The 9088-nt window shown below is 28.4% G+C and overlaps 1 long non-coding RNA gene across 1 annotated transcript; it reads left to right on the forward strand.

Annotated features, from left to right (window-relative positions):
* Window positions 1–1086: 1086 nt before the first annotated feature.
* On the forward strand, window positions 1087–6304 carry LOC119685675. Its single transcript, XR_005252817.1, has 4 exons — window positions 1087–1223; window positions 3862–4003; window positions 5240–5296; window positions 6216–6304. It is a non-coding gene; the product is annotated as an uncharacterized LOC119685675 (long non-coding RNA).
* The last annotated feature ends 2784 nt before the right edge of the window (window positions 6305–9088 follow it).

Here is a 9088-nt window from a genome sequence, read left to right on the forward strand (position 1 = left end):
CTATATTAATATAAAAGTTCAAATAATTTTTTAATATCTATTAATCTTAAATTAAAAAAAATTTAAATCCAAAAGTAAGTATTAAATTAAAAATAATTTTATATGTAATAAAATAAAAAATAAAAAATAAATAATGTAATCCTTTTAATAAAAAATTTCAGCCAAAATGTCTTTCTAATACAATTTGTGCTATACAATTCTTAAAAATAAGTTTAAAAAACACCAATATGAGAATGTATTCGGACATGCAAGTACTCAAGAAAACTCTTCAATCTTGAAGCCGTTATTTCAAATTAGCCCAAAACTGTAAAGACCTCATATCAGAGTTAGATACTACGAATGCAGTAACACCTGTCGGGCCATAAAAGATTTGACAGTAATGAAATGAGCTGACAAGCTCACGCTGGTGTATCCTTCATAAGTGTCCAATTTTTTTTCTAATACCTGTTAAGGACATTAATAACTGCAGATTCAGTAAGATTCTGAGTAAGACTTATATCCATCACATTTGCTCATACCTAGCGATTATTAGGTTGAGTACAAACTGTTTTCATTATACTGAATAAGTGGTAGATAATTGCTTTTTACTGAATTTTTTAAATTTTTTAACTTACAAGTGCGAGTATATAAAGTATTATAGTGTCAACTGACATACACCTTAACAACCACAAATGGTATTTAAAAATTTTAGAAAATTTTTTTTTCAGAAAAGAAGATAGAGATAAGGTTTCAGTTTTTGGTTGACATAAAAAAGCATTTTTTTGAGTATAATAAATGAAAGACTTTCTAAATATATATAGGTATATATATGGCGTTGTACATTTTATTCTGTTCAACCAAATTTTCATTGAAATCATTTCAAGCTATAAATCGCTATATTAATATATATATATAATATATTAGTAACTGGAACATTGCTAAACATATATCATGATGATTTAATAATTCAAGCAACCTTTGAGAAATTAAAATAAATTCCAAATATTAATTGTCAAAGAAAACTGATTTTTTATATAGTATGTCATGATATAAGTATAAAAACTTACTTAGAAAATATTTTTTAATTATTTTTATTATTATTTCCAAATCTCATTTCTGTGTTTGATTTATTGCTGCTCGAAAAATTCTTTGTGACTTTTATTAGACGTTTTCTATACGTTTATTAGACACAAATTCTGGAATAATTACAAGATTTTGAAGAATTTTATTGTGAGATACAAATTGTAAGTTTTGAATAAATTTTTGTAAGTACTATTTGCATTATGAAATTATTATTTTTTAATACAATAAGCAACCGTTTATATAATTTTAGTATAATATAGTCTCATTAATGCTTATGAAATCAATTTGTTATAATAGAATATATATAATTTCAAAACTTTCTAAAAATTTAACAGGCGAACAAATATTTTATTAGAATTCTAATAAATTAGAATTCTGTTAGAATTGATTCTAACAAACTTTGCTATAAGTTTGAATATATATAAACTAATTCATATTTAAGACAATTAAGATTTATTGGTTCCCCGATATTTTTAGCACTCCATATAATAAATAAATTATTTCTAAATTCGGTCAATCTGAAATAATAATATTTTGGTACCCCACAAACTTTAGTTATTGTCTATATAGATCGCTCTTTAGACTTTTAATTCATTATTAAGTATATATTGTCCAACCCAACCTATGTAATTTCGTAACTGAACAATTCGCTATAATCTTGTTTATCTAAAATAATAATAGCTAATGGGGTCTATTAAAATAGAATTCCACGCTTATATGTTATATTTAAGACTGAACCAACTGCTAGATCTAATATAACAATGTAGCATTTGCTTCATTAAAAATTTTTATGTATTCTTTAAGTCTAGTGTTGCCATAATAATGACTTAATGACATAAAATTGCTACTATATTGAAATAGCGACTTTTCTTTATGCAATCCATTCAAAACAAATAGCGTTCATTTAATTGTGTCTTTCTCTCTCCTCTCTCTTTCTTTCACGCATTCTCTCTCTCTCTCGCTCTATCTCTCTCGCTCTAACTCTCACTCTCTCGCTCTCGATTTCTCTCACCCTCTCTCTCTCTACTCACTTTCTCTCTCCCTCTTTATCTTTATCTCTCACTCTTTTGCTTCGGCAAAAATATAATAAGCACGTTTGAGATTTGAAAAATTTTTTCTGTACAAAAATTAATTCAAAAAGATATTATTTCTGTAAAAAAATATCCTATTTTTTTCTATAGTCATGTGCGAGTTTGAATAAATTGCTGGTAAAGTGAGGGAAATAGTAATTTATGTCGGTATAGCAGCGAATGGTGCTCTTTACCAGAATTTCGACTAGGGTAAATGAGATAAAAATTAGGTAAATTAGGTATTACAATTGTAGAAATTTTGTAAGATGTTTAATAAATAAATAAATTTCAAAACTTTTAACCAAAAATTATAAATTAGTGCAATAAATAAATAAATAAATGTTTATATACCTAAATGCAGTGCAACAAATCGCTAGGAAATTTCAATTTACTTTATCTCAATTAACTCGGACTCGCACACGGCCTTAATAAGACAGAAGATGTGGAACAGTATACATTAAGACTGAAAAGTTTTCGGAAATTCTCATTTAAAATTCGCGCGCTGTATATTTTTCGATATTTTAAGTTTATGTAGTTTGGCAGCACTGTCCTTAATTACTATGCCAAAAATGAGCTCGATCTGTCAGACAGTTCGTTTACGGCAGCTGTTGAAACCAGTTCACCTCAGTAGTGCGTTGCGAAATGTCTTCGACGGTCGTACGACCGTCCTGGAAGGCTTTGTACCACTCATAAACTTGAGTTTTCGATAAAACTGATTCCCCATAAGCCTTTTGTAGCATTCGCAACGATTCTGCACACGAAATTTCGTTCGAAACACAAAATTTGATGCAAACTCTTTGTTCAATATTTTTTTCCATTGTTTTTTTCGCAACGCCCTACTGAGGTGAACTGGTTTCAACAGCTGCCGTAAACGAACTGTCTGACAGATCGCGCTCATTTTTGGCATAGTAATTAAGGACAGTGCTGCCAAACTACATAAACTTAAAATATCGGAAAATATACAGCGCGCGAATTTTAAATGAGAATTTCCGAAAGCTTTTCGGTCTTAATGTTATAACAATTTCATTATTTAAATAATACTACTTTCTTTTGCTGACCATACATAGTGCATAACTTTTTTAACACTTAGTTCTTTCAATAACATAATATTATATAAGGCCTTAAACCCCACTCCGATCGATATTTTCTTTTACTTTTTGCAGCCTCAATATTTTTACTAAATCAGTATATAAAATTATATTAGTTTTATAGTGCACAGTTGAATCTATAAATAAATTTGATTGTTTAAGATAATAATATGTACAATAAAGTTCGCGCTTCAAAAAATTACCATTTTCTAAAAAGGAGTACCAGAGTAGCATACGGAAAAAAAGTACCAATTTTGTTACTAAAGTACCACATGTGGCAACCGTGCATATAAGTTTCTTTCGGTTTCCGATTTCCGTTTCGGTTTTGTTTCGGAGCTCTACTTTTACTTTTATAATTCTCCTCGTCTTTAAGTAATATAGTCAATATAAGACTATCAGATTTATTGTGGTTGTATAATATTAATATAAAGTTTTAGTAAATTTGTGTCTACACTGATATTGAATATATTCCATGGTTTTAAAATTGATCAGTATTTTTTATTAAATAATTATACTGGAACAGACCATTTCAGAAAAGTTTAATATTTGTAGGACAAATCTTTAGTAGTTTTAAAAATAAATTAACATATAATATGGCATTAAATTTTTTCCTAACTGATTAAATGTTGTTTTTGTTTCAGATATATATATTTCCACTTAAATTATCTGTAATGTGAAATTGTTAGTGATATGAAATTGCTATTCAATAATTTCAGGATAATTACAGTATTCATGACAAATTTCAAGTTGTGGTGTCAAAGTGAAAGTTAAGGATATTTTTAAGTAAGTACTAATATTGTAAGTTTTATCCAAAACAGTTTTGAAATATATTTCTCTTCAATAAGTTTTATTACTTAGTAGTATTTGTATAATCGAATTTATATATAGATCAACTTCTTCAAAAAAGTTATTTATTTATAATGTAAAGAAGTTAATTTTCCTTAATAATTTTTGAGGAAACACCTTTAGTCTCACTACTGATCAGTCAGATTTAGCCAAACAAGTCTAAATAAATATCTACCAAATTAAATAAATATTAAATAAAACCAATAGAACAAAACCCCTTAACTTAAATTTCCCATAGAGTCGAATTCCAATTAGTTAGTAGGGATAACTTCTCACAACATCTGCTTCAAACGTTAATCGAACATTGTTATTGATTTTGATACTACTCAATATTTTAAACAAATGTGTAGAAGTAATATTATTATAATAAAACCGCTAATCCATTGTAATAAACTATGTATATCATTTTTATAACGATTATGCCAGTAAAAATCTTTTAAGAACCCCACCATTTGTCCGTTAAGGACCAAACATTTACACAATAAAACGGTCTTTCTCTGCCCCCATCCTCCCGGCGTCTTTAGAAGTAAAGACTTCTAAGAACATCAATTTACTGATGTGGAGACTGAATGATAATCTATAATCAAGGCCCGCATTCAACTCTCTACATTTGTTGTCATGGACAACATTTAAGATGAGAGAAAGAAAGAACTTTCGATTAAAGTTTAGTCATGATAACGAGGCTTTTAGTCAAAAATACTGTCTTTTAGTAATAAAAGTCAAAATTTGCCTAGTTTAGGAGCAAATATATATATTTTGTTTTATATACTATAACAATAACATATTTTTGTCTTAGTGTACTTAAAATATTACCAAACTAAAAAGTATCAAAATAAAAGTAAAAACACAAAATTGACGAATTCTGATTTGGTTCTCTCCAAACCATGCCTCTATCGACATAACCAGAATTAGCGAAAAACTTACGTCCCCATTCGTCATATAACTATTTACTTAACATCACTCTCATCACTTGTTATCTCATCACTCAATTCCACACTATTAATATATTCATCTTTAAACTATAATATATTCGCTTATCTGATAGATCTAGAATGTCATGAAATCTAAGATGATTTAAAAAAAAATATTTGGTCATATCATTTTTATTAATTGTATACATAAAGTATATAAAATTTATTGTTTCAAAATTGTTTGAGAAACACGTCTTTGTAGCTGGATCACTGTGACCATAATTCTAAGGAATCCGATTTTGTGGACAGGAACAAGTTGGTAAGTTGAGCAAACTTTAAATTACTCTATATCACATTTATTCCACTTGATATTTTATATTACTACTGTTAGCGCAATGTTTTGCAATAATTATGATATTAGGAGCTTTTGTATATCTAAGGATATTTTTTTTTATAACTTTTACGGCTACTGTACCCATTTTACTTACTTTTGAAATGGTTAAGGATTATCAAACCATATAAACCATTTTTATTTCTGATTTGGAAGTAAGAGAGCAAGTATCTGCGCACCAGTTTATGAATAAAATTTAAAGATATGTTTTATGACGATATTTTTATAAATGGTCAATTGGAACGAATAACAATTACTGCCTAATCATATCATTGAAAAAAATATCAATTGGAAAAAGAGATTTTAAAAGCTTCAGATCCATAGAGGCTATTGCAACGACAGATAGTGACATCATATCAAAATCATGCAATGTACGATATTTCTTGTTTTCACTCCGTACCTTATCCATATATTAAAGAGATTCGATAAGTCTCTAAGTCTACTACAGTACTAATATTTATCTGAAGTACTGGGACCTTATGCTTTAATATGAGTAAATCAAATCCACAAATAGTTATAAGGTCAATACAATTGGATTTTGCATTAAAAAAGATACATTCAAATGAGATTATCCAATCGGTTAATGAGACATCTATCAGTGTGAAGAGTATTGAAATTCTTACAATGGTATTGCTAACTATTCCTTGATATTTTATAACGAATTATTTGTAAAGCACAATAAAGATTCTTTGATCAGTTATAATAGCCTACACCAGTCGGTAGTATTAGCTGTATTGATATTATACTAAAATTAACTTAATGTTTTAAAAATAAAAAATCTTTTTAAAGAATTTTTTTTTTCATTATAAATCATAGATGTTTTTAACGAAACTACAAATTGTTTCAGAGACACATTGCAGAGAAATTTGGATTCCAGAATATTATTGTTACTTCTGAAAATAACTGATTGTATATTGGACAATACTTTTAAATAACTGAGTAAGTAATAATATTTATTATTTAATAATTAATAAGTATTCAGATAGGCAGAATATTAATTAACAATATTAATTAACTTATAAGTCTAACATAATTTTAACACTCTTAATATATTTGTATTGTTATATACGGATAGTCTTAGTTGAATTCGAGAACACTATTTCATGTAAGTCCACTAAGCTATCTTATTTGGTCAAATCAATTTTTTAAACAATTTAATTGAATATCACTTTTATATGTGATATTCAGTGATATATTATATGTGATATATCACTTTTATAGCCATATAAACGAAAGCCTAACTAATTAACTACTGTACTAATTATCCCATTAGCAATTAGGATTATTAATGATTAGTATTAGGATTAGGTATTGGTATTAGGATTAGCAATTTGTATTATTTACGTTGAGAAAATTAATTGTGATATATGGGTTTGACTTTTGATACCAAATTCAACTGAAAGGAACATGTTAGACAAATGTATGCAACTGGAAAAATCATTAATGAAAAAATCATCAATCCTTTAAAGATAGCAAGTCCCGAGCGGAACAGGATCGTGCAGGAGTTATTATGGAGTAATAGTATCCACTAATCACTTTCTATGTCATTGTATGGGATTACAGACGAAACAACCTCAAAGTCTTAGACACGGTTTCTTCACTAACCTGAAAAATATAACAAAAATAGATTCTTTTAAAACTCCTCAGTTTTATCTGGAACACCAAATAGTTCAATAAAATAATATTAGAAAATAACAACGGCTGGTGTAAGTCAACTTTTAGAGACAACTTTGCGGGTATCACATTGGACAATGTTTACAAGAACAGTGTATGAAACAAAATATTTCTTTGTAGAGAAGTGATACCTGTAATGGAGTTGACAGACTGAGAAAATAAGCTGTACATGCTTAAGATGTTGAATGAAAGTTTCAGCAATCGACTATATGCCGACAATCTACTAAAGGTATGGGCATGCAGCAATAGAAATGATTTTGTGTCTATGATGGTAACAGAGCACCAGTCTTGCAGCTCCAGTCTATTGAGCTCAACCAGTGACTGGAGGCATGTACACCAAAATAAGATTGAATGTTATATGTGATGTACAAACCTTTTATTATGCTTACGTAGCATTAAGTAAATCGACGAGTTTTTACTTTATTAACGATCTTCAGATCTACTAAAAGCTGGGGTCGAGAAGATTTCTAAAAGTTCTATAGTATGTATATATAGTATATATAGTGTTCTATAGTATCTATAGTAATGATATCCAAACAAATTTTTAACCCAAACCGTTAATAGTATAAAAAAGAAGGAGCTCTTAAGCTTTTTCAGCAATAGTTGCTTATTCAAATCCAATACTAAGTAGTGTAAAAATACATTGTACCCTAAATCATTCTGCTATAAGTAAAACCGCGGATTCCTTCAGTATATTTATAACTGAGATAGTTAGTAATTCATATACATGTGTAATCACTTATTTATGGAAGTTTATGTGCTTGAAATCCTTAACTCGTGAAACAAGACAAGACAAGAGATATATCGTTTAGTAGTTAACATTTATACAAACCTATAAACCTATATATATAAACCCATTTATATTTTGTTGACTTTTACTTTAAACTTGTATAAAGTATCATACATGCTATTAGTTGGTAAAAACTGATAGTTAAGTGAAAAAAATAGAATTCAATCCAAAGCCTTCTCTGACTAATGTTAATTGCTATCAATAAATATTTGTCTATCATAAAAGTCTCTATGTGAAGGATATATTTCACAATAAAATAACTTCCACTATTTCTAGTAAATAATATCACGAACATAAAAAATGATTTAGATTAACAATTTTATGCTTTTAAATAAGTTTTATCTATATTTTCTAGCTTTTTTTTTTGTTTTTGTTGTGAATTCCGTAATCTGACTTTTATAATAAACGCAGCCACTTGTCATCTCTGACACCTCAAACAGGTACTTCACAACATTGCAGTAACACTTCATGACTGCTAACATCACACCAGTTCTTAAGCATCGTAAAAGTAAGCACTAAGCGCGGCTTTGCTTACAAAGTATTTATTATTAATAGTAAGAATGAAAAAACTAAGGCAGCAAGAACAAGAGAAGAAAAATTATAAGCCTAGTGAAACCAGATTTGTGGTTGCAATGTTGAAGTAGAAGTTGCACAAAAGAAGTGCCAAAGCACATTTTAGATATTTACCTCTATAATAATCATCGCTGAGTGAGATACACAAACACCGGCACAGACGGAGGCACCGAGAAAAAGTGTTTTAAGTCTATAATGACAGTAAACTGTGTGATGAAATCAGACAAAAGCCAGAACGGTTAAGAACAAACACAAACTGAGGCTGAAGAAAAAAATGATAATAAAGTAAAAAAGAAAAGAAAACAGTTAAATCAGCAAAAGTTTTAAACGTGAATGAAGTGAAAAGTGTGAAAAAAGTATCTTGACGGTTAGTAATTTAGATAAAATATAAAAAATAAAAAAAAATTAAAAAGAAAATGCCATATCATGGAGACGTCTGAAACACACATTTTACCGTTTGAATGGTTCGAATTTGAATATCGACATTAGAAGAACTCCAAGAACTCGACAACTCTAAGAAGAAGTTTAGAGGCACAAACAAAAAAAAAGACGAATAATTGAAATGAAGCTAAAATTTCAGGCAAAGCAACTTTTTGTGGATTGCAATAGACATGACGGCGGCAATTTTGTGATGACACTGAAGTTAATAGAATAATTCTATTTCACTAGAACTTTATAACCAA

Source organism: Teleopsis dalmanni, chromosome 2 (genome assembly GCF_002237135.1).
Source record: "Teleopsis dalmanni isolate 2A chromosome 2, ASM223713v2, whole genome shotgun sequence".
NCBI lineage: Eukaryota > Metazoa > Arthropoda > Insecta > Diptera > Diopsidae > Teleopsis > Teleopsis dalmanni.